We start from the raw sequence: 13,224 nt of genomic DNA, 5'->3' as shown, positions 1-13,224 counted from the left end.
GCTACTCATCTATGAATGTAGAATCATATTCTGTGGACTGACGGTCTGGGACTTTGAAGAGATGGACATTGTCTGACTAGGCGAAAATAATCTCGACCGGTCTAAGGCGCTGCAGTCATGGACTGTGCGGCTGGTCCCGGCGGAGGTTCGAGTCCTCCCTCGGGCATGGGTGTGTGTGTTTGGCCTTAGGATAATTTAGGTTAAGTAGTGTTGTAAGCTCAGGGACTGATGACCTTAGCAGTTAAGTCCCATAAGATTTCACACACATTTGAACATTTTTGAACATAATCTCGACTTTCCAAAGGCGTTCGACTCAGTTCCCCACTGTCGCTTGCTCCAAAAAGTGCGCCCTTACGGTCTATCAGATAGCATATGGGGTTGGATAGGAAGTTTTCTAACAGACAGAGAGCAGTATGTCGTTCTGAATGGGGTGAATTCCACGGAAACAAGCGTAACTTCAGGTGTGTCCCAGGGCAGCATAACAGGTCCGCTGCATTTTTCGATTTACATAAACGATCTTGTTGGTGGTAGTGACAGCGGCATTAGACTGTTTATCGATTATGCTGTAGTCTACAGCAAATTAGTATCACACGTAAGTTGTGAACAAATCAAAGAGGATTTTTAGAAAATAAATGCCTGCTGTAATGACTGGCAGTTATATCTCAATACTACTGCGTATAACAAACCAAAAATCCCATTAATGTACGAGTACAAAATACATGCCGAGACCTTGGAAGCGGTAACATCCGTCAAGTATCTGAGTGTGACTGTTCGAAATGATCTCAAATGGAATGACCAGATTACACAAGTAACGGGCTAGGCGAACTCTAGATTGCGGGTTATTGGTAGAATCCAGAAGCGATGCAGTCCTTCAGCGAAGGAAATTGCTTACAATACGCTAGTTTGCCCAGTCTTAGAGCATTGTTCGTCTGTATGGGACCCTTAACAGTTGGGTCTCGTTCAAGAGATTGAAAAGGTCCAAAGAAGAGCGGCAAGATTCGTGACTGGTACATCTAACCATCGCGAGGGCGTTACAGATCTCATAAAGGCCTGAAGTGGGATACACTTGCAGATAGAGGACGCGCTAAACGGAAGGGGCTGCTCACTAAATTCCGAAATCCGATGTAGAGGATGTAGAGCACATATTATTACCACCAACTTTCAAATCGCGCAGTGATTACCATTCAAAGATAAGGGAAATTAGAGCTCGTACTGCGGCGTTCAGATAGTCGTTTTTCCCTCGCGCGATCCGCGAGTAGAATAGTGGGGGTAATATGACTTTGGCACGAATTGTGCCCTCCGCCACACACCGCTTGGTGGCTAGCGGAGTATATACGTAGATGTAGATGAATCTTAAACAGCTGAAAACCGTAACGATAAAACTCTTCTTACGTCAATATTTACATTCGTTGATAATATATAGTTTCAAACAAGAAATCTAACCGTGGGCGTATTTGTTGAGGCATACAGCCATTGTTAATAACGGATGCGATATAGTACTATGCACAGCCATAAGCTACTTCCAACCGAGTCCGATCGCTAAACGTCAACAGACTTAAATAAACAAATAAAATGACGATTAGGAAGCTTACAAAGTGCCTCAAAGACGCGGCTTTGCTAGCCGGAAATCCGACCGTGATTGTTGTGAGATCGGTTCTTTTCCAGACAAATTGAAATTCCAGGAAGTCTTAGCGGACGTAATGAATTCCCCAGCGCTTCGCTCCGACATAACAGAACAGGCCACCCGCGTTGCGAATTTTTCCTAAAGATCTTTAGACCGATCACTGTAAGGAAAGGCGAGAAAGTATCAAATTTTTCGCCACACAGTCAAATGTTACATTCACTTAAACACGTACACATGCACATGCAGGCAATACACGTCAGGCATATGCGTTACATCTGATGAGACAAAAAAAAGTCAGATATTTATTAAAGCAATACACTGACATTTTACTGTTTTCTTGTTTATTTACGTACAACCCACGTTTCGGTCTCTTATGCCATTATCACCTAAAAAAAGGCTGAAATCTGGGACGTACTTAATTAAACAATATAACATTGAAATTCCGGTGGGTTCCTTTAAAACCATATGGTATGACTGTTCCTCAGCAGTATCAAAAACCTTTTAAAATCAGAGTTAAGGCCACTGCTTATGTAAAGAAACAGTTCCGGTTTCGAGTCTTAGTCGGGCATGAATTGTGATCGGTAACGCCGTATTTTTACCTTGCAGGGAATGACAGATTACATACGATAACTATTCATATCAGGAAACAATATGGCAAACACCGTACTGTTTTTACAAAGAAATACATTCCATGACTTATCGCTCTCCCATCATTTATCCCTCTCCATGTTTACTACACAGAAGGGAACTACCAGCAGTGTTACAAAGCGCCCTCGGCCAAGCACTGCCAAGTGGATTTCAGAGTATGTTTGTTTTATCTTATACACACAAATTTTTAACGTTTCTTGATAAATAAATGAGAATTCTCAAGCTCTAAGAATAGTGATGTATCAATTACTTTGATTACGTAGTTGATCTGCTGTTCAGTACTTAAGAATTATCTCCCAATATTTTTGTAGTTATCACTTCTGCCCATTTCCAAGAGTAATTTAATAAACTAATCTCTATGTCGCGTACCATATAAGCGAAAGACTTTTCCAAGGAACGGGTGTCGTAAAGATTAAATTATTTCATATAAGAGCACCTTTAAATCTTTTTTTCTCCAACGAAATTTACTGGTTGTTTCTGTTCATCACTATCGACATTCGACACATGGTAGTTATGAGTCAGCAACAGTCCTCATGGATTACCGCGTTAACTTTGGTGGGGAGGTCTGTCTCAGTGAACCATTGAGCTACTCTGGCGGGAGCTATGCTCTGGTAGGTCTACCATTGCCAGACTGGTCAATTGGTGAGTTTCAGACAAAAAAAGGGGCTCCCTTTTTGGGAATATGTGGGTGGCATCCTCATGGACCCTTAGCTAAGTGTGACATTACTTCCAGTTATTTGTGGCAGGCTTCTTCTACTTATTTTCTGTCAGCCCCCATTGGCTACCTCTTGCTTCTTTCGACCCCGAGGTTAGGTTTCGAGGCCTGAGGCTGTATTTCATTTTCCTTTTCTATCTCAAATTGTGGCGTCAGGAGAGAAGATGGACCTCGGGTTTTGATTGGTACTGTGGAGCCGGTGGAATTTTGATAAAAACAGGGGATGGGTCGAGCCCTTGAGTCCAGAACGACAATCGGTGTTAAGGAAGAAAACCTTGGTTAAAAATTACCTGGACTCCAGGTTGAGGATTAAGGCGTTGATCCTCCTATCCATCACTTGGAAAACTTCAAGCAGCAAAATATCCTCGGAACCAGATCGGACTGAAACTGGATCGATCCAGCAAACGGAAGCGGTACATGAATTTTCATACATGGAACACCCAGGGCATCGCAACCAGGAAAACGTAAGTATTCAGAGAAAGGCCGGCCGCGGTGGACGAGCGGTTCTAGGCACTTCAGTCCGGAACCGCGCGACTGCTACGGTCGCAGGTTCGAATCCTGCCTGGGCTATGGATTTGTGTGATGTCCTTAGGTTAGTTAGGTTTAAGTAGTTCTAAGTTCTAGGGGACTGATGACCTCAGATGTAAAGTCCCATAGTGCTCACAGCCATTTGAACCATTTTTTTGACCCTGACAGCAACGCCACCATGTTGAATAATCCAGATTGAGATTTTCACTTTGCAGCGGGGTGTGCGCTGATATGATACTTCCTGGTCCATTAAAATTCAGATGTTGAGTCCCATAGTGCTCACAGCCATTTATTCAGAGAAATCCATCGGAACAAAGTGGACGTAATAGCACTAACAGAAACGGAAAACTAAAGGTAAGGAAGTAGAGGAAATAGATGATTATGTTCATATTTACAATGGAGTGAACAAAGTGTGTAGGTCAAAGAATGCGATATCCCTTGCGGTACATGAAACGCTGCGTTAAGAAATGGGCTGTGTGAACGAATGGTTCAAGTGGCTCTGAGCACTATGGGACTTAACAGCTATGGTCATCAGTCCCCTAGAACTTAGAACTACTTAAACATAACCAACCTAAGGACGTCACACAACACCCAGTCATCACGAGGCAGAGAAAATCCCTGACCCCGCCGGGAATCGAACCCGGGAACCCGGGCGCGGGAGGCAAGAACGCTACCGCACGACCACGAGCTGCAGACTGTGAACGAATATCTGATGCGTGTGGATATGAAGTTAAAAACATACGACATAGCGATCATTGCAGCCTAAGCGTCTATAAATAATGTTAGTTACACGAGAATATTATTTTTTTAATGATGTGACATTGCTTCTAGACTACAACTGGAAGGAGTTACATCATTTAGGAAACTTTAATCGACGAGTAGATAAGTAGGATAGAAGAAAGGTTATAGTCAAATATGGGGAGGATATTGTGAATGATAATGGAGAGAGGTTGGTAGGAATGTGTGGAAAGTACAGCCTTTAGGTATGGAATGGCCGTTTTCAACACAGAGCTTCGTAAATATATGTAGTGACAGTCTGGTATGGAGAAAGAAAGTAATCCTACAAAGGTGGAGGATTGGAGAGTCTACAGGGAAGCAGAAAGTGTATTTGACCACTTCCAACCTCTGTGTGCACTTTGACTCCCCGTTCACAAAATCAGTAGCTCCCAAAACAAGTGTATTGAGAATGGAGAGAAACTGGACCAGCCACAGAATACGTTAAGTTTACTGCCCGATCCTTAGACTGAATGGAAAGCGACAAGAGACATATGATGCAACAGTGGAAGCAGCGTAGTTGTGAAAGCTGTTCATGAAGTTGCCTTCGAAGCTTTTGCAGAAATTGAGAACATTTCTGGAAAAATTAAAAGTGATTGGTGGGATGATGGTATTGCCGCAAAGGTGAAAGAGAAATAGGTGACATGTAACAGATGGTTTACGAGTAATAAGACTGATGATAGAAGTAAGTATGTAAGACTGACGGGAGAGGCAAAGAAAGCAGTAATTAGAGCGAAACTGCTAAGCCCGACTTTAAATCTGAAGCAATAACGAACTGTATATGGAATTCAATATCCAAAGAAGCATGGATGGTGATGAATAGCTAAGAACAAAAACAGAAGTAGTATAAACTGAAAGCTGATAAGCCTAGATAGATGGAAAATATATTAAGACGAACTGCTTGAAGAACGTCGATCCGACTTACAGGCAACGAACACTACACAGATATCCAAGAGTTAACGATATCGGAAGTACTGGATACAGTTAAGTAATTCAAAAATGACGAAACACCTGGACCTGGACCTTATATACGGAGCTGTTGAGGACTGGGCCAAAAGTGTTGAACATCTCACAAAGCAACGGGTATCTAACTTCTAATTCAGTGAAGAGAAAATCCCTGTAGATTTTAAAGAAGGGTTCATCACAAACATTTATAAAAAGGGATGTGAGGATGACTGCAAAAATTATCGAGGCATCAAAGTTGTCAGTTCAATATCGAGCCAATGCAGAAAGATGCTTGAAACTAGAACTGATAGAGAAATTGAGGAAGTAGAAGAACAGAGTGACCTTCGGGCAGGAGGGTCTTGTATCGATAATATCTGCAGCATTAAACAGGTGAGTAAGTAGAGAATGCCACATAATTTGAAGACACACATGGTTTTTATAGACTTGCAGACGACCAATGATAGTGTACCAATTTCTAGGACGTGGACAGCAATGAATAATCAGACTATTCATGAATATTTTTTACAAGCTGCTAGAAAGCTGTAGTCTGAAATCACTTGTCATGTTGGGAACTTACTATCAGAGAAACTTAAGGTTATCAAAGGATTGAAACAAGGATACTGCTTAGCATCTGTAAACTTTAAAATATTTTAGGAGAAAGCACTGCAAAATTGGAAAATGAACTGAAAAACATGGAATTTAGAGTAGGTGATGACATCCTGTTCTCCTTAAATTGCGCCGACGATCAGGTCATCTTCGCCGAGGAAAAAGACGATGTGCCTTATATGTTAACGTAAGCAGACACTGGACTCCAGCGCCCATCGCCAGATTCGAACGTGACGGGCGTGAAGAGCGTGTCCACGGACGGCTCCTGATGACATAATAACATTTATTAATCAGCTGCCATATATTGGGTTTTGGCCCTTTGCGCGAGGTTTGCTTCCGCTCTTAATATTCCTGGCGGCAACGAAGGTACGCGGTGGACGCTCACGCGGATTCCCACTGCTACGACTGTAGTTGCACAGGTGTAACTGTAATCCACTGCCACAGTAGCGGCCCTACGGCCCTGGTACCACGGAGGCTGGAACCAGCGCAGTGGACGTCTGCTGCGACCGCGCATGTGGGGAGGGGGGGGGGGGGCATGGCGGCAATGGCCGTGACAGATCAATCAGTGCCCCCGGGTCAGCGACCATCCCCAGTGGCGGCTGTTTGGCGTTGGCGAGCCAGAATCCCCAGCACGGTCACGGTGTTTGCGGTGTTGGTGGTGGAGGTGGGGGGGGGGGGGGGGCAGCATCAGAGGGTGACCGCGACAGTGCGTTACCACAACACACCTCGTGCAATGACCCTCATTACAGTTGGCTACCTGCTGACGGAATCCGAAGGCATTGATGGATATGACTAAAGTGGCGGTGTCACTCTGATGCCTCCTAGGCGACGGCCTGCCTACGACAGTGACTATTATGTTGACAGCGATGACAAACGACGACTCCGAGCTCTTGGCGGCGCTGAGTGACAGAAGCTCTGCAATACTCTTACACCTTACGATGGTCTATGATGACTAGCTAACTCATGGTTCTTAAATATAGCTTTCTGCCGCTTATGTTTGCTGTTCTTCCTCCCCAGTAGGTCGGTGGAATGTTCTGCTGTTGCTTGGCTGATGTAACTAGCCCAGTTACCGCCTTCGATGTTGATATCCTGGTGTGCAATAAGGTGCTTCTTGTCATATCCTCCGCTGATCAGTGACGCAGTGTTCTCTTTAATGTTGCCTAACTCGATGATCCGCCGATCCACTTACGCCACGGTACCATACCGCTGTGCAGCACAATAAAATGTGGGACACATATGACTTTTGGCTCCCAGTAGGCCTTCACATTATAACTAACTTTATTAGTGTAAAACTCCTAGCTTTAACTAACTTAATCACTCTAATCATACGATCCTCCACATTCCTCCATTCTACGAAAAGGACGCGTACCTACATTCTGCCACTACACCTATTTACACTTTACTCTATTTACATGATTTACACGTTCTACAAATACTGGACTTGTACCATATTTACACGGTTGACTTCCTATGAAACTATATATTGTGGCTTGTCACTAATAATTACACCACAGTTCTCCCTCTTATACACCATTGTTCATTACGCTTCTTGAGAGCACCTGGTCTTCGTCTTCATGACTGTTCACCGATTACATTGCCCTTTCGGAGGGCGCTGCTGTTCTGATTGGTTCGAAGCCATAGGCATAGCTGATGATGAACCAAAGAATACCAGTTGCTGCTGCTGCTTACTTCTGTAGCTTTTCACGTGCTCTAAGAGATGTTCCATGGTAACACGACCATGTTGGGTGGCAATCATCTGATCTATAAACTTTTCCATAATCGGCTGCAAATGTTATGGAACTCGATACGGTCGTTTGTAGATGGGTGCTTCACTTCCAGTAGTAATTTGGCGCTGAACAAGTGGTGTTGCCGGTAATGGACGCGACTGATTCAATAATTCCATGTACTCACATAACAGTTCTTCCACTAGTACTCCATCCACCTCTTCAAGGTGTGATACCTTACTCCTTAGTACTGACCATTCGTCAGACCCTCCTGGCATTGTGTAATTTGCTGTAAATTCGCGGTCCATTTCATCCTCATCTAGCACTTATAAATTCGCAACCAAGGTACCCTGCGACAACATTTCCTTCTCGGGGCCAAAATTAGAAATGCTGACAGGCACTGCCCTTGTGCCATCTAACTCCCGAACTTAGGACACGCTACGTGGTATAAACGAACTAACTGTATCTAGCCCCTCGTTATCCGGAAAAGTTCGATAATAGACAACGAATTCATTGGCAGGTCAGTACGAACATCACTCCAGACTACCTTACCTGCAGGGACTAGCTGAAACAGAGTTCCATCCAGTTCTACTGTTGCCATTTCAGATCAACTATTGCTCGAAAGGCAACCACAAAATCGAGTCCGAGAATAACGTCGTACTTGTCGTTAACCATGGGAAGAATTTCTGCTCCACCTGGAAGTTAACCTTCCCCACTCGCAACTTCAGCACTCCAGGACTGAGTGAATTTACACGCCCACCACCTTCGCCAGTTAACATCCAGCGTGGTGCACTTTGCCCATTTGCTCCAAATACTCGCTTACTTGCAACCGATACTTGAGAACTGGTATCCAATAACAATTTACGTAATTTATTCCCCATACAGGCGGTCAAATAAGTCTGACATTGCTTTATTACATGCTCTAGCTCTTACTGGGAGCGTGGCACAGTGGACATTCTGCCCCTAGCGCCGTTTAACGACTGCCTATGAGATCTACTGCACGGTTGAAATTTACGTTGTTGCTGATTTCCACTATGGCATTGACGACCACAGTGACCATATTTCTTGCAATACCTGTAATGTTCATGTCTGCAAGCTCTTTATACTTGACCCTTTCGCCCACACCAAAAACAATTATGTCAGTACTAAACATTGTCCGACGTTCACGTGGTCTAGCCAATGACTCAGTTTCCTCTAATGTCAATGCAATACCCATTGCTTCAACCAAATACTTAATAAATCTCAAATAAACCTTTTTCCGTGTGTAATCTGCTCCAAAATGCGTTAAGAGGCCTCTGTTCTACTCCTGCAAAATTACCGACTTTAACACTATCATCATCCGTGCGCTCATAGTTACCTACTATGATTTTATAAATATGGTCGGTTAAATTTACAGTCAATTCATCGTGCTTACGTAAAATCCCTAGTAAGTTATTCTCGACAGTACCCTGCCGTGTTCTTCTTCTGATATCTCCCTATTAATCCTTCCTGAAAATCCTCCAATGTTTCAGCTTTCCTCACATCCTCCTTACACATTACATGTACTCTAGCATCTCCCGTTAACTTCACTCTAGCAACACGTAATAAATTCTCCTTACTCCTTCCCCCGATTTGTCGGTTGTAGCCAAATTGTCAAAAAAGGTAAAAACATCTTCCCCCAGTGCCCTGAAAACGGGGCTCCCTCCTGCAGCAAAGCCGTCCAAGGTGGGTGAGTTGGGATGTGACTGTGCCGCTATGCCACTGTGAGTTAATTTATCTCTTCCTGTAATTTACCTACCAGATCCTTAATCCTCTGCAAAAATGTTGGAACACACGAGGCAATACTGACCCTACGATTCAACTTAGAAGAAAGATTAAGGCAAGGCAAACCTACATTTCTGGCATTTGTAGACTTAGAGAAAGTTTTTTACTATGTTGACTGGAATACCCTCTTTCAAATTCCAAAAGTGGCAGGGGTAAAACACAGGGAGCGAAAGGCTCTTTACAATTTGTACAGAAACCAGATGTCAGTTATAAGAGTCGAGGGACATGAAAGGGAAGCAGAAGTTGAAAAGGAAGTGAGACAGGTTTGTAGCCTCTCCCCTATGCTATTCAATCTGTATATTGAGCAAGCAGTAAGGCAAACAGAAGAAAAGTTTGGAGTAGATATTAAAATCCATGGAGAAGAAATAAAAACTTTGAGGTTCGCCGATGACATTGTAATTCTGTCAGAGAATGCAAAGGACTTGGAAGAGCAGGTGAACGGAATGGACAGTGTCTTGAAAGAAGGGTATAAGATGAACATCAACAATAGCAAAACGAGGATAATGGAAGGTGATTGATTTAAGTCGGATGATGCTGAGGGAATTAGATTAGGAAATGAGACACTTAAACTAGTAAAGGAGTTTTGCTATTTGGTGGAGCAAAATAAGTGATGATGGTCGAAGTAGAGAGGATATAAAATGTAGACTGGCAATTGCATGGAAAGCGTTTCTGAAGAAGAGAAATTTGTTAACATCGAGTATTGATTTAAGTGTCAGGAAGTCGTTTCTGAAAGTGTTTGTATGGAGGGTAGCCATGTATGGAAGTGAAACATGGACGATAAATAGTTTAGACAAGAAGAGAATAGAAGCTTTCGAAATGTGGTGCTACAGAAGAATGCTGAAGATTAGATGGGGAGATCATATAACTAATAAGGAGGTACTGAATAGAATAGGGGAGAATAGGAGTTTGTGGCACAACTGGAAGGCATCGGTTGGTAGGACATGTTCTGAGGCATCAAGGGATCACCAATTTAGTAATGGAGGGCGGCGTGGAGGATAAAAATCGTAGAGGGAGACCAAGAGATGAATACACTAAGCAGATTGAGAAGGATGTAGGCTGCAGTAGGTACTGGGAGATGAAGAAGCTTGCAAAGGATAGAGTAGCATGGACAGCAGCATCAAACCAATCTCAAGACTGAAGACTACAACAACAACAACAACAACAACATCCTTAACTTCCTCAATAACCTCAACAACTGACTGCAATTTAATCAAGAGAAAAGAAAGGCCAAAGAATACAAAATGATCCAGGCAAAAGACTGGATTGAAACCAGGATTGAAACCAGCAGCACTGAACCCAAAATAACTTATTTACTTCCTTCACTGCATGGTGCACCATCACTGTGGGTGCTCTATACTGCTATCTACTATCTACTATCTCCACGAGGTCTGTCTTTTATGTTGCCTCTTTATTCTTCCTGATACCAGTATAAACAGGCATGGGATTCGATTGCCCATCGCCGAATTTGAACGTGGGTTCTCTGCTGGGCTTCAGGAGGTGGGGCCGTGTCTACGGATAGCTCCTGATGACAGAATAACAGCGTTTATTGATCAACTGCAATACATTGGTTGTTGGCCCTCTGGGTGAGGTATGGTTGCGTTTGCATTATTCTCAGTTGCGACGAAGGTGGCAGGCGGACGCTCCCACATGCCCCATCTGTTGTGACTGTAGCTGTGCTGGAGTAACTGGGATCAGCTGCCTCGATAGTGGCCCTACGACTTTATTGTGTCATACCAAGACAAATGGGACCATGCGCCGCGGGACACTTTTGACATCGCGGCTGAGGGGGCGTGGCTAAGGTGGCAGTGCAACAGGTCAATGCCCTGGCTCAGTGACTATCCCCGGCTGCTGCTGTCACTTTCGCGGGCCACGGTCCCCGGCTCCAGCACCACTCACAGTGGCTATGGAGGCAGCGTTACCAAAGTGCACCCAAGGCGATGACACCCATTACAGGTAGCTGCCTTCTGACGGCTTTCAACGATAGCGATGGTGATGAGTACTGTGCTGATGTTACTCTGGCGCCTCATAGGCGATGACCTCCATTATGGCGGTGACTATTATGATGACTTGTGATGACAGTGAGGAGTCCGAACAGATAGCGGCGCTGAGTGACACAGGTTCTTCATCACTCCAACGCCTCACGCCATTCGAAGAAGATGGCTGTCGGTCTTTAAATAGAGCTCTCTGCAGCTGACGGTTGCCGTTCTTCGTCCCCACTACGTCGGTGGACCATACTGGTGTTGCGTGGCGGCCATGAACGACCTGTTTACCCATCTTGTGTTGACATCCTGGCGTGGAGCGAGGTGCTTCTTGCCACGTCATCCGCTGTTCAGTGACACAGTGTTCTCTTTCAAGTTGCTTAACTTGGCGCTCCACTGACCCACTTGCGACGAGGTACCATACCACTTAGCTGCGCAACAGAAGGTAACACAATACGACTTCTGGCTCCCAATATACCATCACATTTTAATTAACTTCGTTACCATAAAACTCCTCCTTTTAACTAATTCAATCATTCTAGTTACTCGGCATTCTACATTAAGAAAGCATAAAAATAACTAAGATCAATAGGTTATGAAAAATAGCTTTCCAAAGAATCAAAACTTCGTTGGTGGAGGTATGGCAAGGGATCTTGTTATGGATGATGGATCCATAGTGAAGTGTATTCGATCAAATGGATATTTAGAGACAGTCATTACTGATAAAGCTGGAAGCAACAAGGAAGAAAAGCAAGGAATAAGTTAGGAAAGATGCCAATTAAGCAGTTACATTACTTTATTGGGAATAAGCTGCCCCCATGAACCATAGACTTTGCCGTTGGTGGGGAGGCTTGCGTGCCTCAGCGATACAGATGGCCGTATCGTAGGTGCAATCACAACGGAGGGAGGCCAGACAAACGCGTGGTTCCTGAAGAGGGGCAGCAGCCTTTTCAGTAGTTTCAGGGGCAACAGTCTGGATGATTGACTGATCTGGCCTTGCAACACTAATCAAAACGGCCTTGCTGTGCAGGTACTGCGAACGGCTGAGAGCAAGGGGAAACTACAGCGGTAATTTTTCCCGAGGGCATGCAGCTTTACTGTATAGTTAAATGATGATGGCGTCCTCTTGGGTAAAATATTCCAGAGGTAAAATAGTCCCCCATTCGGATCTCCGGGCGGGAACTACTCAAGAGGACGTCGTTATCAAGAGAAAGAAAACTGGCATTCTACGGATCGGAGCGTGGAATGTCAGATCCCTTAATCGAGTAGGTAGGTTAGAAAATTTAAATGGATAGGTTAAAGTTAGATATAGTGTGAATTAGTGAATTTCGGTGGTAGGAGGAACAAGACTTCTGGTCAGGTGAATACAGGGGTATAAATACAAAATCAAATAGGGGTAATGCAGGAGTAAGTTTAACAATGAATAAAAAACAAAATAGGAGTACGGGTAAGCTAGTACCAACAGCATAGTGAACGCATTATTGTCGACAAGATAGACACGAAGCCCATGCGTACTACAGTAGTACAAGTTTATATGCCAACTAGCTCTGCAGATGATGAAGAAATTGATGAGATGTATGATGAGATAAAAGAAATTATTGAGGTAGTGAAGGGAGACGAAAATTTAATAGTCATGGGTGACTGGAATTCGTCAGTAGGAAAAGGGAGAGAAGGAAACATAGTAGGTGAATATGGATTGGGGGGAAGAAATGAAAGAGGAAGCTGCCTTGTAGAATTTTGCACAGAGCATAACTTAATCATAGCTAACACTTGGTTCAAGAATCATAAAACATGGCTGTATACATGGAAGAACCCTGGAGAAACTAGAAGGTATCAGATAGATTATATGATGGTAAGACAGAGATTTAGGAACCAGGT

The sequence above is a fragment of the Schistocerca serialis genome, chromosome 4 (assembly GCF_023864345.2).
Source record: "Schistocerca serialis cubense isolate TAMUIC-IGC-003099 chromosome 4, iqSchSeri2.2, whole genome shotgun sequence".
NCBI classification, from domain to species: domain Eukaryota; kingdom Metazoa; phylum Arthropoda; class Insecta; order Orthoptera; family Acrididae; genus Schistocerca; species Schistocerca serialis.
This window is presented reverse-complemented; position numbering follows the sequence as displayed.